This window comes from Diceros bicornis, chromosome 19, assembly GCF_020826845.1.
Source record: "Diceros bicornis minor isolate mBicDic1 chromosome 19, mDicBic1.mat.cur, whole genome shotgun sequence".
Taxonomy (NCBI): domain Eukaryota; kingdom Metazoa; phylum Chordata; class Mammalia; order Perissodactyla; family Rhinocerotidae; genus Diceros; species Diceros bicornis.
Window position 1 is genome coordinate 46,274,777 of NC_080758.1, and position 27,452 is coordinate 46,302,228.

A 27,452-nucleotide genomic window follows, 5' to 3' on the forward strand; every position below is an offset into this window, starting at 1 on the left:
TAGGTCAGACTTGTGGGACGGCAGACTACTGTCTCTAGCAGCTGGTCCAGGAAGCCAAACAATAACCCCTGTGACAATTGGTCCAAAATGACCAGAACTGGATTAATAACTGACAGCTTCCTAATTTTGTCCATTTCCAACTTGGAACCAACGAGAAAAAGCCAAATATGCTCCCCTAACCAGTCACATAAGATGCTCACTTCTAGTTAGCCTGCTCCAGCTTCCCCAGGCCAACAGCCTCCAATCCTGGCACACCTGAACTGAAGCCTTCTCTTTTTTCCACTATAAATCTCTCCCACTCCTCTGCCTGCCTTTGAGTCTCTGCCAAACGCAAATAATGGTGGTTGACTCCCTTGCTTGAGCCTTTGCTTATTCTCATTTGGTTGATCTTAATTTGTTTTCGTAGAGTCAAAAGCCTCAGTCACACAGCTGCAAGGAAGTGAATTCTGCCAACAACCCCGGAGCTCAGAAGAGAACCCAGATGACAGTTCAGAGGTCTGGGCTGAGGCCACAGCCCTGGCCAACCCCTGGCTCGAAGACTTGTGAGACCCTGGGATGCAAAACGCAGATAAGCCTTACCCAGACCCTTGGCCCATGGAAACTGTGAGATGATAAATAAGTGCTGTTTTAAGCTGCTACATTTGAGGTCATTTACTATGCTGCAATAAAAATCATATCCTTAAAGGCACAGAGCAACATTAGACTGGAGCTGACCTCTGACCCTTCCCCAGTACATACATGTTAGAATAGTCGGTACCCTGAGAATATCGTGAGCGATCGGGCCAAAATGTTCTATGCCTGAGGAGCACAACTGCCAAATAGGCAGCAAGTGTAACAACACATACCACCTGACAGAATTACTGGAACGGCCTCACCAAAAATTTTAAATAAGCATGATAAAAATATTAAGGAGGTGGGGGAAGAAATTAGCCATATGAAACAAGAATCAGAGATCACACAAAAAGGAAACAAGTGGAAATATTAGATATGAAAAAGAGAATATTTGAATATAGAAAATGATAGCTGCGGTAAAGAACACATGGATACAGCCACAGGACCAAGGAGTCAGAAGGTGTGATCCAGGGCCTCCCCACGAAGCCAGCCAAGGAGACTAGAGATGGAAGATGGAGAAGTTAAAAGGTGTGGAAGACAGAAGTAAAGGTGCAGATCCAGGTGATAGGAGATCCAGAGGAAGAGGAGGGAAGAATTGAAAAATGTACTTAAATTGCCTAGAATCAAAAAAGATGAAAGTCTACAGGTGAAAAGGACACACAGGGTGTAGATAAAGAAAAACTCGTAGACCACATTATAGTGGAATTTAAAACCACTGAAAACAAAGCTATTATTTTGAAGCTTCCAGATCACCAAAGCAGATCACCTATACTGAAGCAAGAATTAAACTGACCGCAGGCTTCTCAACAGCAGTGCGACGCTCGAAGACAATGGAACTATATTTTTGAAGTATTAACAAATATAACTCTGAACCTAGAACTTTGTAACTAGCCAAATTGTCATTGAACTGTGAGGACATAATACAAATAGCTTCAGGCATATAAAGTCTTCGGAAGTGTGCTTTATGCACATATGGTGCAAATATGCAAAGGGCCACAGAGAGGGACAGCTAGTGCAGAGGCCCAGAAACCAGAACAAGCTCGGTGTGTTCAGGGAACAAAAGGAAGGCCCAAAGTAGAGCTGCTGAGGGTGAGAGTGCAGGAGAGGGGTTAAAGAGGGAGCGCAGGCCAGAGTGTGAGGACTCTGTGAGCCATGAGAAAGACTTGGGATTTCTTCTAAGAGTAATGAGAAGCCAGCGGGGTGAGCGGGAAAGTGATGTTATCCTGTGTCCCTTCTAAGTACATCATTCCACCCACTGTGTGTGGAATAAGCAGTAGTGGGCAGGAGTGGATGCAAGATTCCAGTCAGGAGGCTACTGCAGGACATGGAGTAATGGCGGCCTAGGTTGGCAGCAATGGAGGTGAGATAAGAGGAGGACAGATTCAGGTTACATTTTGTGGAGAGAGCAGGCAGATGTCATTGATGTGTCTGTAATCGGGACTAAAGAAAAGGCAGGAAATTCAGGATAACGCAAAGACAGGGAAGTTTTGGGAGAGCGAATCAGGAGTTCTAACTTTTGTATGATAACACTGAGTAGCTATTATCTCCCCAAGGGTAGAAGATGTAAGATAGTAGTCGAATATAGAAGTTTGGAGAACAGATGAGAGGTTGGGGCTGGGGATATAGATTTGTGATCATTGGTATAGACATAGTGTTTAGAGGCAGGGGAAGAAATTACCCAAAGAGAGTGAATACGTATAGAAATGAGGGGAGGGGAGGGGAGGAGAGGAAAAGAGAGGAGAAGGGAGGGGCAGGGAGGGAAGGCCTTGCTGGAGTCTGGTGACACAGGAGGAAGCAGCAAAGGAGAATGCAGAAGAGCAGCCCAGGAGGTAGAGCAGATCCAGAGAACACGGTGTTGGCACAGACGCCAAGAGAAAATGGGGTTTAATTATATGAGAGAAATAAATTGTGTGGAGTAAAACAAAGAGAGGGAAGTGACCACTGGCAACATTCTGGGCAATGGTGACTTTGATAGAAGCCACTTCAGCCTAAGGTCAGGGACAGATTGGAGCAGGCTGAAGAGCAAATGGTGGGTGAGGAAGCCAAGATGAGTAATACAAACGAGAGTGACCCGATCGAAGAATTACAGGTGGCCTAGAGTAGGGGTCATCCAACTTTTTTGTGAAGGGCCAGATAGTAAATATTTCAGGCTTGGTGAGACAGATGATGTTTTAAAGTGTAGGTTTTATTATTTTCCAGGTATGTAAGGACGACAGATCAGGAGAGGATTGCCTTGAAAAGATGATTTGTTACTCACAGTTTCCAAGAGGAGGGGCCACACCCTGGCACAGAAGGGCCTTGTGGGGAAGCACCAGGGTCAGTCAGCAGGCAGAGAGAGCCAGAGCAGAATGTCGGCAAGAGCCTCTACTGCAGTTTCCACCAGAAGGAGCAGGTGATGCAGGATAAGCAGGCTTAGAATTGGCTAGTGTGAATAATTTCAGTGGGCTCTGGGGCATAGGGACTGTCCCTAGTTGCCTGGCCCCTGGCCCTGGGGTGATTAGGGCAGGGGGACAGTGGCCCAAGTGTGAGAGCCTGAGAAATGAAGTAGTTGGACTGTGGGTTTTGGACTAGTGGGTTTGCATATGAAAGGCATGCTCAGAGGGCAAGCTGTCTGCTATCTCTAGGAATTAGCTAACCCTGGGAGGGGCAGTCCCTTCCAGTATCAGCAAGGCCCAAGATGTCACAGCATTGGAATAAAAAGACATGCTTGATACAGATGGTCTCTGCTGCAGCTGCTCACATTTGCTGTTGAAGCATGAGAGCAGCCAGACAATATGTAAATAAGTGGGCGTGGCTGGCTGCCAATAAAACTTTCTTTTAAAAATAGGTGGTGAGCCAGATTTGGGCCACAGGCTGTAGTTTGCTGACCTATGTCTAGACAAAGAAATCAGAACAATTAGAACAGAAGCAATAATCAAAGATATCAATAAAGAAAACTCCTTTAAAGCTGCAAAAGAAATCATTACAGAGATCAAAACATTTAACTCCATTGTATACCAAATCAGTGAAAAGATAGTCACACTCCAACACATCCTGGAAAAATGCTTAAATTAGAAAGATGAAGAAAATGGGGTTGGCCCGGTGGCACAAGCAGTTAAGTGCGCGCGCTCCGCTATGGCGGCCCAGGGTACGCCGGTTCGGATCCCAGGCGTGCACCAACGCACAGCTTGGCAAGCCATACTGTGGCGGTGTCCCATATAAAGTGGAGGAAGATGGGCAGGGATGTTAGCCCAGGGCCAGTCTTCCTCAGCAGAAAAAAAAAAAAACAGAGGAGGATTGGCAGATGTTAGCGCAGGGCTGATCTTCCTCACCGAAAAAAAAAAAAAAGACTTGAAAAAAAAAAGGCATGCCTATAATAATGAGGAAAAACAAATCAGGCCGAACCTAGACTTCTTTTCATCAACAATAAACGTTAGAAAGTAATGAAGCGGGGCTGGCCTGGTGGCGCAAACAGTTAAGTGCGTGCACTCCGCTGTGGTGGCCTGGGCTTCGCCGGTTTGGATCCCGGGCGCGCACTGATGCACAGTTAGGCAAGCCATGCTGTGGCGGCATCCCATATAAAGTGGAGGAAGATGGGCGTGGATGTTAGCCCAGGGCTAGTCTTCCTCAGCAAAAAAAAAAAGGGAGGATTGGCAGATGTTAGCTCAGGGCCGATCTTCCTCAAAAAGAAAAAAAGAAAGTAATGAAGCAATGTCTATAGAGTTTTGAAGAGAAATGATATTAGTTATTGCTATGTAACAAATTACCCCAAAACTTAGTGACTGAAACAACAATTACTTCTTTTTCATCACTGTGTGGGTTGGCTGGGAGCAGCTGCTGGTTCTTCTGCTCCATGTGGGGTCTGCTGGGGTCACTCACACGGCTGCATTCAGCGGCGAGCTCAGTTAAGCCGGGATCATCCAAGATGGCTTCACTCACGTGTCCATAGCCTCAGCCAGGGTGGCACAGCAGCGGCAGGCCGTCTCAGACTCTTCACGTGGTGTCTCGTCAGTCAGCAGCCGCTCCAAAGATTACATGGGTTGGATCCCATGAAGGCAAAAACGGGAGCAAAAGCAGGCTTTTAAGGTCCTAAGGCAAAAGTCACACAGCATCACTTTTGCCACATTCTATTGCTCAAAGCGAGTCGGGTGTGAGGCTAGATTCAAGGAGAAGCGAAATGCACTGACCCCTTGATGAGGAGAGTGGTATGCACATTGTAGGACGGGAGAAACTGTCAGGGGCCATTTTGCAGATAATCTACTACAGAAGACAAGACTTCCACACACATTTGTTGTAAAGAGATAAGAAAGATTTTCTCAGACACGTAAATGCTCAGCAAAGTGGTTTCTCTTATGTCCTTGAAAAATATTTTGTTATATTCTAGCTGAGCTATAATATTTTAAGCTATATTTCTAACAGATGAAAAGGTAAATCATTAAGAGTACAAAGACATGATATGAAAGACAGGTGAGTAGATATTGAAATAAGTTTAAGCATAGAATTAAATCTAAATAATTGTTATAAATAGAATTAAAGTCTGAATACAGATATAAAATTAATTCTCCAACGATGAGTCATGTAGTGTAAAGATAATAACTCAATCAAGTCTTGAAGTCCAGAGTTCATAAACAAAGACTGGAAAGAATAGGGGGCTGAGCATGGGATGTGAGCAAGGAACTGGGAAGCGTGATAAATTCCATACTGTATATGGGTAGAGCCATGGGTTTTTATTTTGATAGTCAGGGTAGGCAGTCTTAAAATAAATGAAAGACAACCAGGACTCTTTATTTCCTATCCCCTCAAAACTGCCCCCATCTCAATAAGTGGCACCATGGTCACCCAGGTGCTCACCTGAAAACCTAAGCACCATGTGGAATTCCTCCTTCCCTCTCCTCCACAAGGACTTTTTCAGCATGCCCTGAAGACTCGTCCTCCGATGTGGGAAAAATTGGGGGTATAAACAACACACACACACACACACTTTAAAAAATGCTATCCTAAGTGTTCCATTATAACTTCTGATTTTTCACAGTCTCAAAGGAGACAATATTTTTTCAGTCAATGTAAACCAATATTTACTATTTTAAGTCACCCTCCAAATTTAGTAAATTTATTGATGGCTAAATTCAACTGAAGTGTAATCTAAATTGTACCCAAATGTCACACAGGAGGGACATACAAGAGATCATGCCCTGTTGGTTCTATCTTCATAGTATAGGAAGGCAAACCTTTCCTTTGTCCTTTCCGAGTCACTGGCTGGGCCCGAGAATTCAGTTGACATAAGACAGATCAACAGGAGAAAAGCATACAAATTCTATTTTTACACGGACATAGAAGCCTTCACAGGAAAATGAAGACCCAAAAAGCAGTTAGGCCTCAGTGCTTATATACTAGGTTGAACAAAGAGTAGTGAATGTGAAAAAAATAACTAAAATGTATGGGGAGGCAAAAGGGAGAGAAGCGTTGTTTTCACAAGATGTGTTTGCACAGATTCTTGGCCTCAGCTCCCTGTCTCTGGTGATGAGAATGTTCCTTTCCTGCTTGTAGAGGGAGGGCAGCTTTCATAGGGGTGTTTATCTCCTACTTTCAGGAAGAAAAGGGGAGGTCACAGTGCCCTGCTTGCACCTGTTGTTTTGCAAGTGCCTTTAGTTCGGAATAGTCAATATGCCAAATAGGTATATTTGGGGGTGGTGTGTTCTGAACCCCTTCAATAGTATTCCTTGAACCCACCCACTTTCCTCTGTCTCTAGCCCCCACCGAATCCATCAGCTCCATGTCCTCCACGATCCCTTGCCTGGCGACTGCAAAGCTACCTCGTTTGTCTCCTTCCATTCGTTGCTGTCTCCTCCCTACAATCCATTCTCCCCAGAGCTGCCTTTCTGGTCGTTTTAAAATGGAAATCAGATTGAGCCATTCCCCTGCTTGACACCCTCCCCAGTTCTCCCTAAGCCCCCACCCCCAGCTCCGTGGCCGTGGCCTTCTCCCTGCTCCTTGAAGCCCACTGCAGGGCCTTGGCTCTGGCTGTTCCTTCTGCCTAGACTGGAACGTCCTTCCCCAGAAATCCACCTGAGTTCTTGTCATTAGTCTCAGCTTAAAGGTAGCCTCCTCAGGGAGGTTTTCTCTGATCGCTCAAATAATATGTAGGCCTTCCAGCCACTCTCCCTCACATTACTCTGGCATGTTTTCACAGCACGCCTCATGCCCTGTATATCTTCTGATTTATGTGTTTGTGTCTTTATTGGCTGTCCCTCCACTAGATGGTAAGCACCATGAAAGATTTCATCTGTTTTATCATATATCCATAGTGCCTGCCACCCAATAGATAATTAGGAGTTATATGTTGTGTAAAAAAATGCATGAATCATATGCTAAGACAAGAAGTACGCTTTTCAAATGACTAGAGAATATATAAAGAGATAAAGTACGGTTAGTTTAACCAAAAAGCATAGAACTTAGAAAATGGCAGGGTTTCATAAAACCCCAAAAGCATAAAGCATGATGGCAGAAATTAAACCCAATTTACCAGTTGGGTTTAAAAATAAAATTCAGTCATGGTATGTGTTGTTTCAAAAGGACTCATCTAAAATAAAATGATGCAGAAAGGTTTAAAGTAGAGGATAGACAAAAATTTATCAGATAAATGCAAACACAAAGAAAGCAGGGATCACGATATGAATTTCAGTGAAAGAACAAATCAAGGTCAACACATCAAAGGGGACAAAAAAGGTTTATTATACTGATAACTATGCCACCCATAATGAAATTATAGCACACATCAATATTTATGTACTGGGTAACATGGCATGAAAATGCTAGAATACAAATGATTAAAAAGTCAAGGAAAATGTCAGAACTCTGACTGAAAGGGAAGATGTTAACACATCTGCCATAAGTCCATTTAATTCAGGAAGGAGAGTAATAGGGGAGAAAGCAGGATATAAATTAGGAGACTGGTGAATAAAATAGTAAAAATAAATGACAGAGAATTAGAATAAATATAAAAGATGAATTAACATTTAATTAACTGGTGTTCAAGTTCACTAATAAACAGTTTTTGAACAACTGCTATATGCTAATTATAGAACTAGATTATGAGGGGTGTTTAATATGCCTTTTTTTTTTTTTATAATTTTATTTATTTATTTTTTTTCCCCCCAAAGCCCCAGTAGATGGTTGTATGTCACAGCTGCACATCCTTCTGGTTGCTGTATGTGGGACGCGGCCTCAGCATGGCCGGAGAAGCGGTGCTTCGGTGCGCGCCCGGGATCTGAACCCGGGCCGCCAGCAGCGGAGCACGTGCACTTAACCGCTAAGCCACGGGGCCGGCCCTAATATGCCTTTTTTGATAAATATAGAAACGTTTTTCAAAATGGATCATAAAGTAGGTCACAAAGGCTCAATTAATTTCAAAAAGCAGAAATTATACAAGCTACATCCTTGACCACAATGCAATAAACCTGGAAATTAATAAAAATTTAAAGAACAACAATAAACCTCAATACTTGGAAATTTTTAAATGATCTACATAATAAGGTCAAAGAAAAAAGCTAAATACCAGGTAATTATATGTAAGTTCACTTTTACACTTGTACTTCTAATTCTATGTATTCAATTTTATATATAAAATTAATGTTTTCTGATTAACAAAGTAATACACCATTTTAAACATTCAGACAGTTCATAAACATAAATTTGAAAAGTTAAAGTCCCAATAATCCCATACGCCAGAGATAATCATTGACTCCTCTCTTTCAGATTTTGGAACAAATATACAAGTAACATAAATAAAATGTGTATCCGTGCCAAATGCCCCTTCCTGTTAAGAACTACCTCCCTCTGGTGAACCACACCTTTGGAGAAGAGATGGGTATTTCTAACTACTAGATAAGTCCTAACACTAGGAACTAGTGAATTATCCACTCATACTCTAGACCTGTCTCCTGGGGGGTTTGCGGATCGAGCAAGGCGACATCACCCAGTACCAACGCAGACAAATGAAGAAAAGAATGGCCATAATTATTACCGTGATTATTCTACATCTCAGACCTGGAGCACAAAACCACTCTTTGCACGTCTCTTTATGTGCACAAGACACTCACCTCTACTTGCCCTGCTCAATAGTGGACGGAAACAAATGGCTGAATTGCCAGCTCTGGGCGATGATTCCAGACCAATGCTGCTTGGTTTACTTTAGACGGGAAATAACTTCATTAGAAAGGACGTTTTCTTGGCTAGCTGGTCCTCAGCTGGCAAAAGTGTCCCCAGAGCACTTGTGATCTCTGCAGCTGACTGGAGTGGCTACTTCAGTCTTCAGGGACCCTGGGGTGGAAGGTTAAACCTGCCAATTGGGAGCTAAGTCCATGAGGATCCAGGGTTCATCATTTTTGTGTTTTTTTCCTGGAGTTTTCTCTGACTACCTGTTTTACATTGTAGCCTCCTCAGCACCCTCTCTTTCTCTTCCTGGATTAATTTTTCTCCACAGCACGTAACATCATCCACGCCATATATTTTCCTTGTTTGTCTGGCTCATTGCCTCCGTTTCCACGATTAGAATGTGAGTTCCCTGAGAGCACAGTGTTCCCTCCATCTGGTTCATGGCTGTAGCCCTGCTGCCTACAGCAGTGCTTGGCACATAGTAGCTACTCAATAAACAGTCTTGAAAGACTAGCGTCCAAATCCATCTCTGCAGTAAAAGATGTTTTTCTGGGGGACGACAAAGCCAAATGGGCCCCAAATTCTGGAATAGATGGAGTCTGTGGGGCCACCCGTGGGGCAATGTCCACAAGACAAGGAAGTTTTCAAGAGGGTGAGTGGAGGGGCCAGCCGGGTGGCATAGTGGTTAAGTGCATGCTCTCTGCTGCGGAGGAGGCCCGGGGTTCAGATCCCTGCTGCGCACTGAGGCACCGCTTGTCAAGCCGTGCTGTGGCCGCATCCCAAGTAAAGTGGAGGAAGATGGGCACGGATGTTAGCCCAGGGCCACTCTTCCTCAGCAAAAGGAGGAGGATTGGCAACGGACGTTAGCTCAGGGCTGATCTTCCTCACACACACAAAAAAGAGAGTGAGTGAAAAGAGAGAAAGGGGAAAGAACAGAAAGGAGCAGAGGCCCTACAGCCTCAGCATTTACCTGGGGTGCTTTGTGTATAAAACAGAATCGTTCTGGGGCTAAAGGACAAAAGAGGGAGTGACGTGGGGCTAGTTCTGCCTCTGTCCACCCTCCCTTTTGCCCATGTATCCAACCTTTCAGGAAATCCTGACAGTTCTACTCTCAAAATAAATAAGAATCCAACTACTCTCCACCTCCATCTATGACCTGCTGGGGGCCACCTTCATCTCCAGCCTGGATTATGTGCACAGCCTCCTAACTTGTTCCCACCTTTGCCCCTGCAGCCGGCTCCCAGCCGGGTCAGACTCCTCTTTCAGCACTGCGCATCAGATCATGTCACCCTCTGCTCAAACCCTCAGAAGCTTCCACCCACCAGCTCAGAGCCTTTGACCCTAAAGCTTCCTCCAGGTCTGTCCTCACCTCCCTCAGGCCTTTGCTTCCATCCCACCTTCAGGAGGCCCACTCTGACCACCCACCCTCTTAATTCCGCAGCCTGCACCGGACGCCAGCACTCCTCCGCCTCCTTATTCTACTTTTTCTTTTGTTCTCGGTCACTGACCTTTTCTAACATTCCAGGTCATTGTGGATGTTCGCGGTTTACGCTGTCTCCTGCCCCTGCCCCAGAACGTCAGCTCCCCAGGGGCGGGAGATCTTTCTGTTGGCCAGCGTCTCCCCAGCCTTAGAGCAGGCCTGGTGCATAGCACGGGCTCGATTATTTATTGAACGGGCGACTTCGGACAGAAAGAGAACAGTATTGGGTTATGCTTTCCTGCCAGCTGAGCTGATTATAAATGATAAATAACTCTTGGGATTTTAGAAGACAGGATCCACCACCAATGAAAGCCCGTCTCTTGGGCTACTGGTCTGGAGCAGAACAAGAAAAGAAATAAGGCCTTTGTCCATTGCCTTTTTCTGCTTCTGCCCAAAACAGGTGTCTTTGAGATTCTTTCTGCGACACCAGCTACCTGGGCAACTCTAACACTGTCAGGTATTTCTCTCCGAAGGTGCTCTCCCCAGAAGGGAAGCGGGAAAGCTTCAGCAGCTCACCAGGGACCCGCCCGGCTCGGAGGAAAAGGCGCCTGCTGGTTCCTGGCTCCTGGCTTCCCCGCCTGCCGTGTCGCCCTCCCTCCGGGTTATAAAGGGCTCCCAGCGCAGCGCCAAACCCCCTCCCGCCTCCCTGCCGCTCTGGCCCGTCGGGCCCGCGCGGGCTGGGCGGCCCTGCACACGCAGCAACCAACCCAGGCGGCCCCCTTCCCAGCGAGGATGAAGCACAACACCCCGCGGCGGGGCCGCGGCAGCCGCCCAGGCCCCTAGAGCGTGTCCGAGGCCGGCACACAGGGCCGGAGCCCACGCGGGCCTCCCCGACCCGGCCGTTCCAGCCCGCGCCGCTGATGTGGGGTCGGCGGCTGGGCGGCGGGCTCGCTGCGGGCAGGGGGTGCGCACGCATTTGTGCTGCTCTGTAGTGAGGGGAAAGCAAGGAGACAGGGAAGAAGATCTCCGAGAACAAAACTCTGGTCCTCCCCGGGGAGTGAAGAGGGAGCGAGGCGGCGGCGCCGAGGCGGGTCGGGAGCCGGTCCAGGCAAGTTTGTTCTGGGTTAGATAAACTCTCTCTCCCTCGCTGCAGCCCGGTTCCTGCTCACCGGGTAGGACCTGAGGCTGCACGCCTGGAGGGGAGGGGCGGGGGGTGGGCGGTACAAGAGGAGGGGCGGCCGGACCCCTGGTCGCGCAGGCGCTTTCCTTGCTCTCTCGGATCGCTCTCGCCCGCTGCCCTCCCCGAGCTCGGGAGGGTGGCTGGGGGAGGGGGGATGGCTAGCACTGGAGCCGAGGGAGGGCCGCAGGCAGACACAAAGCCCTTCCCTCCCCTCCCCCTCTCCCTCCCCTCCCCTTCTCTTCCTCCTCCTCCTCCTCCTGCTCCTCCCCGGCGGGGAAACCCAGCCCCGCGCTAGTCCGCGGGGCCACCGGTCGCCCCCGCCTCCAGGACCTGCGGGGAGGGCCTGCGCGAGGTAAGGGGCGGCGGCACCAGAGACCCCACCCCCTGTGCCCGCACCCATCGCCTGGGGAGACTCTGGGGCGCGGGCGGGGGCTCTGCGGGGTTCAAGGCGCCGGGTGCTGCTCCTCGCACTCCCCTTCTCTCTGGAGGAGACTTGGGGAAGAGAGCGAGCTAGCGTCCTCAGGTGTCGTGGGGACTGATGGGGGAGGGGGCGCCGGGACGGGGGCAGGGTGACATTCGGGCGCTGCAAGGCGGCCGCTGGTCCAGGCAGGGTCAAGGGGTATCCTCGGCTGACCTCTGCGGGGTTGGGGTGAGGGGCAGCCGGAGGGTGCAGGCGCGATGGCTCGAGGTGTGGGCGTGTGCATGCGCGCAGGAGCAGGAGGAGGTAGGGACCTTTGTCGAGTTCTGCCTGCGGGGACGTCTACGGGGTGTCAAGTGCGCCCCGCGCCTGTGCGCGCGGGCCGGACCCGGGGTCGCACAGCCCAGTCTGCCTAGTGCAGACCCGGTCGGTGCCCCCAGCCAGTGCACGGGGGAGACGCTTGGGCCCGAGATTTCTCCCCCGGGTGGAGGAGCCCCGGCAGGAGGGTCGGTGAGTCCGGGCAGGGGGCGACTGGGCTGTCGCGGTGATTGATGACGGCGCCGCAGGCGGAGGAGGAGCCCCGGGTTTCTGCCGGGAAGGAACGGGGCCACATTCCCACTTTGAGGCCTCCCCGCCCCCTTCTGGGCTCGGCCTCCACCCTTGGCCTCGGCTCCCAGCAGCGCAGCGTCCACACACCCGTCACCGGGCCCCCCTCGACAGCCGGGGGACAGCAGGGTTTGCAGAATTCAGCTTTAAAGCCTGTGATATGTTGCCAAGAAATACAGGGCGAGACCGCCCCCTGGGCCCTAAGAGGCGCCTCTCTTCTCAGAGATCTCAAATCCTTAGGGCTTTTCTGATTCAGCAGAGGAGGCCTCACACAAACCCGGCACACGGTGGGGTCGCACTTTCTTTCAGGCTGAGGGTTTCAGCGCGTTGCGGTTTCTTAGGAACATGCTGCCATCAGTAACGAAACCTCAGAGCACTCTTCGGCCAACAGGACTTTGTAAATATTGCAGCAAAAATAAACACTTGGCCGCACTCACTATTAAGAAATAGTATGTTAATGCAATATTAAAAAAAACCAAATTTAATGTAAACAATCCATGATGAATAAAATGTCATAAAGATGGGTGTTGTTAAGACCCTGCCTCATTGTGCAATAGGAACAGTGGTTTCCAGTCTCCCTCAGTTTGGTCCCTATCTGGGGGTTGATGAAGGTTGACAGTGGCTTTCTAGTGTTGCAAGAGATTAGCAGTGTCAGCTTTAGATTTGGTCATGTTTTTTGCCTGTAGAGCTTTTATAAATTTTTTACGTAGTTCACATATGGAAGAATGTTTTGATAAGGGTACATGGAGGTGTACATTTTTCTTTTTGCCTCAGGCTCCAGTATATCTCTAGAACACTTGTGCATTTCCCACGCTCTGGCACTTCTGTAGAGGACATTGGCCACGGATTGTGAGGGGCCCTTACACTTGGAACTGGAGAAGAAAGCTGGTGGTTGACAGGAGGTTTGGGGTTTGGGGACTCTGCTCTCAGCGGTTTGAGGCTGGGGACAGTGCTACCAGAATCTCCTTTGTCTGGAGATGTTTTCCTGCAGACAGATTGTCTAAGTAGAGAAGGAGAGCTAAGATAGCCCACACTGGACCCCATGAGGGGCAGATGGGAGGAGGTTGACTCCCTTTGGGGCTGTGGTTTGTGCTGCTTGTGTAGAGAGAACTTCTGGGCACCACTCTTATCCCTCCACTCTCCAAATTCAAGGGTCACTCCCTACTCCAAAGAGGAGTTCCACGCTTCAGAAACAGCTTCCTTGCCAGGCTAAATTCTCTTCCTCTGCTTGGAGGAGATAGAGAACTCATTTCTCCTGTGGGCAAGGGCATGCAACACTGGAAGGTCAGCCTTCGCTGGGCCCATTCTTCACATACTCCCCACATTATATCATTTTGGCGTTAGGTCCCACTCCCCTGGTACCTCCAGCCCTCCTAATGATCCTTCAGGTTTCCTAATAACTTCAGCTGGGAAGGTTTCCCTGCCTCCCTCCTCCTTTCTTTGATGAGGCACCCCCTCAGCACCACCAGAGTTCCTTGCGTGTATCACTTACGAGCAGTGTGCGCTGGACCCCAAGGTGGAAAGCCAGATCAGAGCTCTACTGCGCAGCCCTCAAGGAATAGGTGTTAAAAGAATGAAGAAAAGTATCCCTTTGTAAATGCATCTTGAGGCATTACAGAGCAAGAAGTGTATTCTTAGCAGATAATCATATTTTTATAGCACTTGATAAAATGCTTTTACAAATAATATCTCAGTTGTTTCTCACAACAATACTCTTAATTCCATTTGGTAGGTGAGAAAACAGGCCTGGAGAGGTCAACACACCAAAGCTAGAACCAGGGCTCCAGGTCCAGTAATCGTTTCGCCGAACCACAGCTGACTTGCTGGAGGTGGCTGGCTGTGCTCAGAGGCTCACCCCATGCAGTATTTGTCTAGAGCAGAATTTACCAAGTTGTGTCTTAGGATGCACCTTTACTAAAGAATTACTAAAGAGTTACAGTGGTAAAATATATTAGAGAAATGCTAATGTTAAGCAGTTTTCCACTGCAGAACTTTTCAATGCCTTTATTATTATAATGTGTACTGGGACTCTTTAGGGTGACGCCATAATATGGAATGTTGGCCAACTTCATTTGGCTACGGAACACTCTTTCTCATGAAGCATCTTCTGGATCCGACGTTCCAAGGAGTCCACTTGTTACCGCCCAAAAGGGGGGTTTGTCTGTCCGCCACGACACATGCCAATAGTCAAGAGGCAAGGTGGCAGAGAGAAAGGACTTTTTATTACAGCCTGCTAGCAAGAGGGACGATAGCCGACTAATGTCTGAAAAACACTGTCCTAGCGAACAAAGACTTCAGGCCAGTTATATACAGTGATGATCTCCGGGTGGGGGAGGCAGCTGATCTCCTGGTGGGGGCATCCATCTGGTCTTAGTTCCTGATAGTCTTTGGTTTTACTGGATATGCATCAGAGACCAGGGCAATACCCTATACCCTGATCTTTCAGTTGCCATTGATGATGGCTGTCAGCCTGGGCTCTCTGCTAGGGGGTCATCACATTCCTAAGGAACTCAAGAGAACAAAGTTATCAACTTTTAGCAGCTGGGAGGGGCCATAAAATCCACAGAGCATGTCTGGGCTAGTCAGAGGTCATTCAAAGTTACCATAGGGTTTCTTTTCTACAATATGGCTTCCCTCATGTCAGCCTTGTGTTGAGCCAGTATCACACTTTGGGAAATGTTGTTTAGTTCACCCAAATGTTTTTAGTTTACCTTCTGACACCTGGGCAGTTTCCGAGGAACATTGGTGCTTAGGATAGTAAAAATGTATATTCTGGACGTTAAAAAGGCACAGTAATCCCCCGTTGTAAATTTAGGATAAATTGTTGGTTTGCCAGATTCTGTGAGCCTGATTAACATGAGTCGGTTCTCCAGGGTTTGATCAGATCTGAGGGAAATGAAGGAGTCGAGTAAACAATGCAAAAGGCCCTGGAGAGCGCCGTCTTCGTGATGCCCAGAAGCCAGCAGATCTCAACCAGCCTTCCCTGAGGAGCCCTCAAATGCAGCTGTAGATAAGGAACGGCAACTTAGGGGTTCTTGTAGTGACGGCACATTTTGGTCGATCGCCTCCATTGAATAGGAATACACAGTCGTCTCACTTCCTCTCTCCGTGGGATCTGGCAGTGTGGATTCTGTAGGGTGTCAGTGTCCACATTTACTCGTGAAAAGGTAGCAACAGTCACTCACTGGGCGCCTCCGACCTGGAACAAAGGACTGCTGATGTCAGCCCCCAGTTCGTCGTATGCACCTGTTGTTTGAAATCAGGTGTTTTTAAAAAAGAGTTTGCCTGCAACCTACTATTAGGCACTTTTCACGGATCAGTAGCCCCTGCTATTCAGGCTTTATTGCGTTTAACAGAGGAGGTGAACAGGGGAAGCCTGAGTTCGTATTTTAGGGATTCACAGGAGAGTTGTGGGCTAGCGGAGGAGCCTTGGAATGGTGATGCTGCAGTCAGAGGCACGGCCCGGGGAACTGAACGTCCACCTGCAGACATTTCTCAGTCTCCAGGGCTGAGTGAATTTATCTCAAGATTTGTTTCACAGATTTTTCTAAAGCATGGGAAGTAAGAAGTCTCTGAGATGTATATTGATAGGGTGGTGTCACAGAAGTCAAGGACAGTCAAGGCGAGGAGTGTTTCAAGAAAAATGGACCTATCAGTTGGTGTGTGTGTGTGTGGCCAAGAGGGAGAGTAGAGAGGAAATACTGTGATTTTTTTTTTTTCTTTTTGTGAGGAAGCTCAGCCCTGAGCTAACATCCATGCCAATCCTCCTCTTTTTTTTGCTGAGGAAGGCTGGCCCTGGGCTGACATCCGTGCCCATCTTCCTCCAGTTTATATGGGACACCGCCACAGCATGGCCTGACAAGCGGTGCATCAGTGCCTGTCTGGGATCCGAACCCCGGGCCGCCAGCAGTGGAGCGCGTGCACTTAACCGCTATGCCACGGGGCCGGCCCCCCCGGTGTGATTTTTAACTGTCGAGTTTAAAAGTCCTGTGTGTTACCTGGATAGCAATTTTCAGTAAGCAGCTGGAGACACAGGGAGTCCTTGGAGCACTGTGGGGACCCAAGTGGGAGTTGATGAACTTACCTAGGGGGAGGCCCCAGGCCAAGCAGAAAGGGGACAATGCAGGGGCCGGGAAGATAAGTGTGACACAATCCAGAACTTTCACCCTGCTTGTTATGGCCAGCGTCTGTTGTGAGTGGTCAGGGCTCAGGCTATCCCAGAGTGTGAGGTATTGTTAACGCCATCCCTGGGAAGTGTGGAGTGTCAGCTGCGAGTGCAAAGGAAACCACACACCTTAATACAGCCACTGGCAAACCGGCTCAGCAGCGGTATCACATGCTGAACGAATGGATTAAGTGACTTTGGTTTTTTGTGGTAGAAACTGTTTTTAAACTTGCTAATGGTTTGGAGAAAGTCTGAACAGAGACATTGTGTAGAAGACTCTCAGAAAATAAAGTTGGATTTTTGGGGGGAGCATAGGTTGAGTCTATGGGCATTCCATCCTGTGTGAGATGTCTTATTCTGGTCAAGAATCTTTGGTGGCAAGGAGCCCCATCAGTAATTTTGAATACCCCCAAAAGTTGTAGGAAAAGTTATAAAGGTGTGCTGATTTGTGTTTTGAAACCATCTATAAGAATGATGTAAGTGATGTTGCTGAGCTTCATGGTGTTCGAATGAGAAACTAAATCAGGTGTTCTAATTATTACTGCTGTGAGCTGATCTCTCGTTTTTGTTTGACATGACACGTGGTCAAGTGATAGTAAATGAAGATATTAACATGTAATCCCCCACTGGCCTGAAATTCTCAGAAGTTGAGCATTTTTAAAATTAGACTTGTTGGAAACATTTGTATTTTACAATTTTTAATGAATTAAGTCTATTTTAATTGAATAGGTTAACCTAGTAAATGAGATAGACATTTTATCTGTTTTTCACGTTTTATGGTTTTCATGGTTTTATGTGTTTGGTCAGGAATACAAAATACAAAAATCCAAACAATTAGGGTGGTTTAAATAGTTAGCTAGATGAACTTTATTTGCTTAATAAAACATTTCTTTTCTTTATTGAAGAAATCACCACAGATTTTTTTTTCCAAATAGCTAACACCCCATCGCATTTAAGTCTGGTTTGATTACAAGAATACTTTTTAAAAATGAATTGAGGCAGATGTGTCTCCTGTATAAGCAAGGGGCACCCTCACGGGTCGGATTGCACATGAACTGTTGAGTCCCAGGAACTCAGCCAAGATCCCACACCTCCCCGCAGGGCTGAAACCAGAAGCCGGGTCTCGGAAGACCAGTCTGGGGTCTGTCTGACTTCAGCACGCGGTGCCAGGAGAAGTGAGATGGCATCTAAACAACACTCCTCTTCTACTACCCAGACTTTCCCTGCCTAAATGCTGAGTGTTCCTGACTTTCTGTCATACAACTTGAACGTTTTGTGTCGTCAAGTGTTTGTACTTTTCCTTTGGATTTCTTTCATGGCTCCTTTGCTCAGAAAGCCTTTCTTGCATCCTCAAACAATTAGTCATTTATATTTTCTTTAATTCTTATGGTTTCAGTTTTACAGATTACTGTTTAAATGCATTTGAAATCATTTGGTAGGAAGCTGATGAAGTAAGAATGCAGCTTCTTTCTTTGTTTTCCCCACTTTCTTTTCCCCCCAGGCCCAGCGTTGTTTGGGGAATAAGCAGGCCTCACCCCAGCTCTGTAATACTTGCAGGATTTGGCAGGGCAGGTCTCATCCACTTTCCGCCCATTTATCTTTCTTTTCCCCTCACATTTTCTTGGCAATGTTCACCCTTAATTCTTCCAGTTAAATTTTATTCCATGGGATTTATTTGGAATTATGTTAAGCCTAGACACTGATTTGGGAAGACCTGGTGGATAGTTTTTGATCCTCCTCTTCTAGTAAACCACAAATTGAATTAAATCCTGCAGGCACTGGTCGTGCATATTCAGACCACACTTATTTACCCAGAGGAAGGAGGCGCAAACCGGACTGGTTCTGCAGAGACACAGCGGCTCCCAGTGTCAGCACTGCGGGGAGATGTGGGATCCTCTGGGAGTGTGGGATCCTGGCTGACTCCCGGAACTCCGAGGTTCCTTTGTGATCTGACCGTCGGGTGCCCCACAGTAATTCCTGGCCTGAAGGGCCCTCCAACCTAGCAGGGGATACTTACAGGTACTGGCGAGGGCAAGCCAGTACAGTCATGGCTGGACTAGGGAGACACACTTGTGCTGAGTTGGAACTTGAAAACCCCTAATTAAAGTTCTTCCTTATTTTCCTTTGCAGTTGTTTTTCTTCTTGGCAATTTAGTGATCCCAAGGAGAACAAAGACAGAGGCTTGTGTCTTTAAAAAAGATGTTTATCCCTCATCTCTTTATTAAACAAGCATAGGGATGGAGGTGCTATTTAAGAGGCTTCTCTAGCTTTTGGCAACTGTGTGTGTGAGAAGGAAGGAGACTCCACCCCCGAACAAAGGTGAGGGAAGGAGGGAGGGAGTGGGGACGGATGAACAGACAGGATGCCCCCAGCCCAGGTGATGAAGGTGCTCCATTTAGGATAGTTGCCTCAAAGCTTCTTATCCTCTTAATAGGGTGAGGTCTGATGTATGAAGTGGCAGTCAGGCCTGACATCTCCCTGTCCTTCCCCCAGTGGGGGAGCCCTCTCCTGGCCATCTGTCTGTAGTTTGGGATTCCTGTCTTAGCACATACTCGGTATTATAAACAGTTTTTCTCTGGGCATATCTCATACCCCAATTATGCCTAATATTTTAAGCTAATGTCTTTCCTTAAACAGTGGACATGGTGACCTTAGGCTACATATGTGATCTAAACAATATGAGTGACCTCTTTACACTGTAATGTTGGCTCAGGCGATCCCCCCTCTTAAAGTCTGTTTTCACAGGGCTCTGGTACCTGCCGGAGCTGGTGTCATTTCAGAGAGCAGGAGCCAGGAGAGGGCATGACCTCTTTCTATTCAAGGGGGACGTGGTTGCATATAGAAGGGGCACTTTATCCTGTCCTGGGTGTCAGAAAAGGATTCACAGTGAAAGGGATTAGTTATGACGGATGGATTATTTGGTGATAGCTAGTAACAAGTGGGTTTTGGGTGGGAATGTCAGATGCAAAGAATGAGAATCAAGAGGAGTGTGGTGCATTTGGGGGAAAAGAGGGCGCTGTTTGTTATGGCTCTACTTAGAATGCGAGGTTCCCCACTTGGATTCTGTGAAGCGGGGAGAGAGGAAAGACGTGGTCCAGACCCTCGAGGGCTTTCAGCCCAGAGAGGGAGGCAGGAGCTGTACATTTGGGACAAGAGGAGGACAATTTAGGACAGCATCATGTGCTAAAGAATCAGATTGTATGGAGAGATGGGGAGAGTCTGGAAGGGAAACCTGTCATCCGCTGCTCTGGGTACCACAGCCCCATCACAAAGGAATGCTCAGGTCCTGCAGGGATTGTGCCCTATTTTTGATTAAGTAGAATCTCAGCCTCCTTTATCTATAACAGGAGATAAGGGGTGGTCTTCACAGAAAAGTTCTGGAGACAGTGGAGGACCCACCAGAGTGGCTAGATCAGAGGCCAGCTTACTGGAGTAGTTATACCCCTGCGTCGGTCAGTCTTTGGCTAAGGGCAGCCCCAAGCACTTCCAGCTCTGTCTATGCAGCAGGCAAAGCAGGTCCCATAAGCCCGAAGGCCGTCCTTCCACAGAGAGACACAGATGCTGGCTGTGGGAGGGAAAACAGTAAAGGGATCTGAGGGGATACGGCAGAGCACTGCCAGCGTCTGCCCCTGTCTGGGATGCTTGGTCTCAATCTCAACCTTACAGAAGCCGGCAGAGTGGCCAGTTAGAAAGAATTAGCCCTCCTTCATTTCTTGTGACCTCTTCTTGTGATGGCGTGAGGGGCAGGAGTTTCTTACTAACCCTCTGCCACGAGCGATCACATGTATGGCTTACTGGCCATTAGTGGTCACACTGGCCCACGAGAAGCCATCTTTGATGCTTCCTGGCCACGCTTATTCCCCGCAGTTCTGCTGCGGATTTTTATGCCCTCAGACCTTATTGGAAATATTCAGTACACTCACAGGATGCCTATAAATATGTAAATACTCTTCTTGGAAATAGTTTGCTCTTTGTTTCTATTATTGTTGGCTACCGGTTCCTTGAAGAGTAACTGATGAGGTGTAGGATGGAGGACATTGAGAACCTTGGGTCTAGGAGATGGGAGAACATTAAGATCTGAAGGAGAATTTCTTAATCATGTCTGGAAACAGCAGCATACACCCTCACTGTGCAGGCCAGTCATTTGTCAAATCCTTACTCCATAAGTCCACCTAAGCATCTGAGTGCATAGGCACCTCCTGCGTCCTTTCTGCCCCATCGTCATCATCATTGTCCCCTCCTCATTTCTGGAGGTTGCACAGGCCCTGCCACTGGCAGCATAAGATGGCGGGATATGCGAATTGTTTCAAACTGGCCAGTCACAGGAGGCTTCAGAGATAAAACGCATTGTTATCAGGGGTTGCAGTTTAACATGCAGATCCTACCAGTGATACCACCAGTAAGAATTCCATGCATATCTATTCTGAGCATGCAGCAGCTGGAATAATGGTTGAGACAGAGAAACCAGAGTAACATGGCAGGACCATGTGGAATCAGATGAGATTTTAAACATGGTTCAAGATCTCAGGAGATATATCATGGTAAGGTTTAATTTGAACTATTGATATAAGGTGGAAATCAATCTGTTTTAGTTTTTTCTCAGGTATTTTTCATTTAGTTTAAGAATTAAGGGGCCAGCCTGGTGGCCCAAGTGGTTAAGTGCACGCGCTCTGCTGCGGCGGCCCGGGGTTTGCTGGTTCGGATCCCAGGCGCGCACCGACGCACCGCTTGTCAGGCCATGCTGTGGCGGCGTCCCATATAAAGTGGAGGAAGACAGGCACGGATGTTAGCCCAGGGCCAGTCTTCCTCAGCAAAAAAAAAGAGGATTGGCAGATGTTAGCACAGGGCTGATGGCCTCACACACAAGAAAAAGAATTAGGAAATCATTAAAACGATAGTTGTAAGAGAAAAAATGATCAAACATAAGGATAAAAGAAAATGAACATGACGAAAGAAAGAGTAATGTTTTAGCTACTATTTTCCCACGAGTCCGTTTAAACTTCTGGGTCTTAGTTGGTCTTTAATATTCTGAGGGATTCTCTATACATCCCACGAAAGATGATACAGTGAAAGCATGAAAGGCTTGAGGGAAAGCTCTACTCAGTTCTTCCAGAGAGAGGAAAAGAGCCTCACAAGAATTATGATGCTTTTATAAAATTAATATTCTAGAAACAGAGATAAATAAAAATCAATAAACACAGCAAAATAGTTGTTGAAGGTTGACTGAACTGAAGGTACTGTACAGCTCTATGATTAAGTATTATTGAATTTAACAAAACTGCCTTTGAGGAAACATTGTTTTGGTGAGTGCTGGAAAAATTGACAAAGGTAAGATACCATTTGACTTCAAAACATTTTTACACACCATTTGAAAAGCCCAGCACAGAAGCAAGGAGAAAGCCCTCTGACTGATAAAGCATTTTCCAGTAAACCATTTAAACAGAAAATTTCTGCAAATGAACGTTGGTGACGGAACACAATTCGCCTTGCCCTCAGTCTTGAGGAAGAAATGTGAAATCTTGTTTTTCTTGTAGAGTTCTTCGACTCAGCCACCACCATAACCTGTAACCCACTGCCCCTGCCCCTGGTTGCTGTCTCCCTTCTGAGTCACATCTTCACCTGTCTCCTTCCCAGCTCGGATTCCATAGTCTGGGATTATAACCCTTCCTCTGCATAAACCTTAATTCTCTTGCCGGTCTGTCTCAGGGTACTCCCCTGCCTGAAGCACGCCTCCCCTAGACTGTGCCTGCACCGGGCAAATGGACATGGCTGGAAAACCACAGCCTCGTTAAGGGGTTTATGGCCGTTGATCTCAAGGAGTCCTACTCTGTTTTATTAATCCATCCACAGACTTTGTAAAAAATGACATTCATATATATAGGAGTGAAATAAAGTTTTGGAAATTAACACTTACTACTCTGATATTTCCTTTTCTCTTCTCTCTGATCCTATCCTATTTCGTTTACTTAAAATGTGCTGATGGTGACCTCCTAAACTGATTTCACACCCCACTCATGGGTTTTGAAAAAAGATGCTCTGGGTTATTATTTCGTGCTGATTCCTCCTTTCCCAAACCTCCCAAGTCCTCCCACGCTCGTCACTCTAGGGTAATGACCTTACTTCTTATTTCATTGAGAAACTGGAATTAATGAGAAGAACTTCCATCATTCCCGCCTTAAAACTACCAACAGCCCTGCATCTGTCTCCATATGCCCTGCCTCCTCTCCTGCTACAATGGATAAAACACTTGGGCTCCTCTGTGGGGTCAGCCCTTCTACTTGTGCAGTGGATCCCAACTTCTGTCACATAAAGGACATTGCTGCAGCATTTGTTCCCTGTCTGTCCTGGATCACCAGTTGTTCCTCTCTCTATTGGGTGATTTCCATCAGGTACAATCATACTGTAATATGGCCCATTTTTAGGCGACCCCCCCCATCTGCCTCCAGCTCCTACTTCTAAACCTCACTTTACAACAGAGCTCTTCACGGGGTTTCTGTGCTCCCTGCCTCCGGTTCCCCTCCTTCCATTCTTTCCTAGATCCACTTGCATCAACACATTGTACCCTGAACGGAGCTTATCAGTGTCACCCATGACCTCCATGTTGCCAAATCCAGTGGTCAGTTTTTGGTGCCCATCTCGTTTGATCTTCCAGCAGCATCTCACACAGGTACATGCCCTTTCTTACAAATACTTGGCTTTCAAGACCATGCTTTCTCTTGCTTCTCCTACTTCCCTGGGGGCTCCTCAGCTGCCTCTGATAGCTTCCCCCTCGTTGCCATGATCCCTAAACATCGGAGCACCTTGGGGCTTAGTCCTTGGATCTCTTCTCTTCCCTACTGGTACTTCCACTAGGTGGTCTCATCCAGCCTCGCTGCTTTATTTTTTTTTTTAATTTTTTTAATAATTTTATTTATTTTTTTTCCCCCAAAGCCCCAGTAGAGAGTTGTATGTCATAGCTGCACATCCTTCTAGTTGCTGTATGTGGGACGCGGCCTCAGCGTGGCCAGAGAAGTGGTGTGTCGGTGCGCGCCCGGGATCCGAACCCGGGCCGCCAGCAGCGGAGTGCGTGCACCTAACCGCTAAGCCACGGGGCCGGCCTGAGCCTTGCTGCTTTAAACCACCTGTGTGCCACTGGTCTCCAAATTAGGGGCCTCCACTGAACTGCAGGCTCTGTTGGATAGCCGATGGCCTTCTTCATACCTCCACTGGGTGGTCTCGTAGGAATCTCAAACTGAATGTGTCCAAAACAAACTCCTTGTCCTCTCCCCACACAGCCCTGCTCCTCTCCTCCTCTCATCATTTCCGCATCTCAGCAAATGGCGCTCTATTCTTTCAGGTTTTCAGGCTCGACACCTTGGGCACTCCACCCAGTCCCCGGCACTGCCAGTATCTGCATCTAAACCGCCAGCAAGTTTTATCAGCTCTGCCTTCAAAATGTATCCCTGATCTGACCACTTCTCCCCATCCCACCGTCCCCACCTCAGAGCCCCCAGCATCTCTCACCTGAATCTTGCAGTGTCCTCCTACCCGGTCTCCTTGCTTTGTTCTGGCCTCCCTGCAATGTTTTTCTCCACAGCATACTCACAGTGATCTTTTAAAGACACGTGAGATCCTCTTGTTTCCCTCCAGTTTCCATCTCACTCAAAGTGAAATCCACAATCTTCTCCACAGCCTGCAAGTCCCTGTATGATCTGGGCTCCTTACCATTCTCACCTCACCTCCTACCACCCATCGCTCACTCGCTCCAGACACACCAGCCTCCCTGCTCCCCTCTGGGCCTCCACACTGGCTACTCCTTCATCTGGGATGTGCTCATTCCAGATATCCATGTGACCTGTCCCTCACTTCCTTCTGGTCTCTCCCTGAACGTCACTGCAGAGAGGGTGTCTCTGACCACCCCATATGAAATAGCAGACCTACCACCCGCCCTCCTACTCACTCCATCCCCATGCCCTGCCTTATTTTTCATCAAGCATTTATTTTCACCTGATATGTATTAGGAAAGTCGGGGTTATGTCTGTTTTGTTCCGTGCTGCATCCTCAGCACCTAGAATAGTGCTGGTATATAGTAGGTGCTTAATAAATATTTGTTGAATTAAACAGTTAAGGCAGAAAGATTCTTGAAGGCTTGGGTAGAGTACCTAAAGAGGCCAAAATATCCCTTTGGGCTAAGAATAAAAAAGCATTCTTTGTTCTAAGGAAGCCTTCAAAAGTTCCAACAGGAGACGTTTCGCACCGGCTCAAAGCCCCATGGCTCATGCCAAGGAATTGGGAAGAAAATGGGTTACGGAAGTACTTTCCTTTTATTGTTTTCCCAACCCCTGGAAAAAATTTCTGCAAGAGAGATTTTTTTAAAGTACAAATACATGTAGTGTTCAAAGTTAGAGAGGAAGACATTTGGAAATTTAAATGCAACCTCCAGAAAGATCTGAAGGGTGGTGCTGAGGGGCTGTGATGCTCTAAAGCTAATAAAGGACCCAGACCCTTGACAGTCACTGAAATTCTCCCAAAAGGAACTTTCTCTTTCAAATGCTGGTTGCTGATGTGGAGGATCAGAATTGGCCACCCCTAAACGTGTCTCTTTGCCTTGGCTTGATTATTTTTAAGAACAAAAGACTCTGAAAGAAACTTTGGCCTTCCCCCTAACTGCCTAAAAGAATTTAAGATAAAAGTCCTGTCCCCATGACAGGCCATCACGATAGATAGCTCTGGGTATCAATAGACTGGGAGGGTCCTTGATAGACTGGGATGGTCCTTGATAGACTGGGAGGGTCCTTGCTAAGCCCATTCTTATTTGTTTAGCAAACATTTGCTTGTTTCATCTCTATGTGAATTGTCTTCCTCCCCTTTGAAGTCCCAAACCACTACCCACAATATCCTCCTTTGTCTTTAGCTGAAGATGGTATTTAAGATGAGAGCCTCTGCCATTTTGTTGAGTTGCTCAGTTTTCCTGAGTCTCTCCCATGTATACATATTATAAAGCTTTGTGTGATTTTCTCCTGTTATTCTGTCTCATGTCAATTTAATTTGTAGCCCAGCCAGAAGGACCCAGAGTGGGTGGAGAATATTCCTTCCAACCCATGTGCGTGACTGGAGGAGCTGGCAACATAATTAGTGGGGCTTAATGCAAAATGCGAATGGGGGCCCCTTGTTCAAAAATTATTAATAATTTCAAGATGGTATCAGCAGAGCATTAAACCAAGAGTGGGGCCCTTCTGAACACATGGCCTGTGTGACTACATGGATCGTGCACTGCAAAGCTAGCTCCCGAGCCATGCAAATCTCATGTTACGTGTTGCATGAGGCATAAGCTTCCACTGACAAACACTTCAAGATCGCAATTAATAATCACACCTGCCAAGCTAAGGGCACCAAGTGCCCACGTGGGGCACATGCTGTGCTCAGGACTTCACACATACTGTTCTCGTTTCGGAATCCTAATAAGCCTGTGAGGTGGTTATCTGATGTATCATCCCAAGGTACCCATAAAATAGTTTTTTTCTCCTTTATTTTTTTCAGATTGTAGAAACTGAGGCCCAGAGAGGTTAATTAACTTGTCTGTGGTCACACAGCATGAGGTGGAAGAGCCACAGTTCAAACCAGGTGTGTCCAACACCAGGAACTCTGCTCTCAGCACTACTCTATAATATCTCCAGACTATCTCTGCAGAAATGTGAAGGTGTACTAGTTTCCTAGGGGTGTCATAACAAAGGACCACCAACTGAGTGGCTTAAACAGTAGAAATTTATTGTCTCAGTTCTGGAGGCCAGAAATCTGAAATCAAGCTGTCAGTAGGGCCCTGCTCCCCATGAAGGTGCTCAAGAAGGAGCTGTTCCCTGCCTCTCTCCTGGCTTCTGGGAGCCTCAGGTGTTCCTTGGCTTGTAGATGCATCACTCCCCTCTCTGCCTGCATCCTCACAGGGTGTTCTCCCTCTGTATCTTCACATTGCTTTCCCTCTGTGCTTGTCTATGTTCCAATTTCCCCTTGTCATAAGGACACCGTCATACTGGATTAGGGACCACATAGAGACCTCATCTTAGCTTGACGAAATCCGCATAGACCCTATTTCCAAATAAGTGCACATTCTGCGTGGTACTGAGGATTAAGACATATCTTTTGGGGGGGACATAATTCAACCCACAACAGGGTGTAAAGTAAAGATAGAGTCTGATCAAATATCCAGGAAGTGTGACCAACGAGCACAGTCAGAAAGTAGAGTCAGGCAATTTCAGTAGTAAATAGTTAACTCCACCATCTAAGTGCCTGACAGGAATCACCTGTCTCCTGCCTGGTTCTGCCAGGGAAGGGATCCTCAGCACCATCATAGGACCGGGTGAAAGCCGAGAATGGGCGCTAAAGGCTTACGGAGATGGACGAGCGAAGTGGCTGGTTCTTGACTTGCTTTGGAGATGTGCAGTCCGTTAACCCACCATGGCTGGTTCCAGTGGTCTCTTGGCGGCACCGTTAGGTGCCGCGGTCTCTGGAGAGATCGGCGCTTAGTGAGCCGCAGCTTCTCCTTCCCGCTGGCTTAGAGTGTGCTAGACGCCAAATGACTGTGTTTGGGAGCTGAGTAATAGAACTTCAACATTCTTAATAATACAGTGATTCTGATCACAGTCACTTTAAAAATAACATCATGGAGTGTGATAATAAAATGTATTTTATAATATTATATAACTATGATAATACATCATCTACATACAATAAAAATAAAAGGAGTCTGTGTAGCTTTCTGTAACACTTGTGGCCATGCCCTTGCTTTCCCCTGGCCAGCACCATCTCCATGACCTGGAGGTCCCTTCTTTCCGACCGCGAGTTCTGTCCTGTGGATCGACTGCTCTCATGCACGGGCAGGATTTGGAGGCCTTTTCAGGCTTCTGTCTTTTTTCTCACAGAAAATTGGTAAAGGCAGAGCTTC

General features: G+C 47.3%; 1 protein-coding gene across 2 annotated transcripts in view; it reads left to right on the forward strand.

Annotated features, from left to right (window-relative positions):
• The first annotated feature begins 11,616 nt into the window (after positions 1-11,616).
• The window catches only part of RIN2 (Ras and Rab interactor 2), a 214,399-nt gene continuing 198,563 nt past the window's right edge, over positions 11,617-27,452 (forward strand). For both annotated transcript variants that reach the window (XM_058563310.1, XM_058563312.1), the window contains exon 1: positions 11,617-11,697. The gene's annotated coding sequence lies outside the window, so the exon portion shown is untranslated. The remainder of the gene's footprint in view (positions 11,698-27,452) is intronic.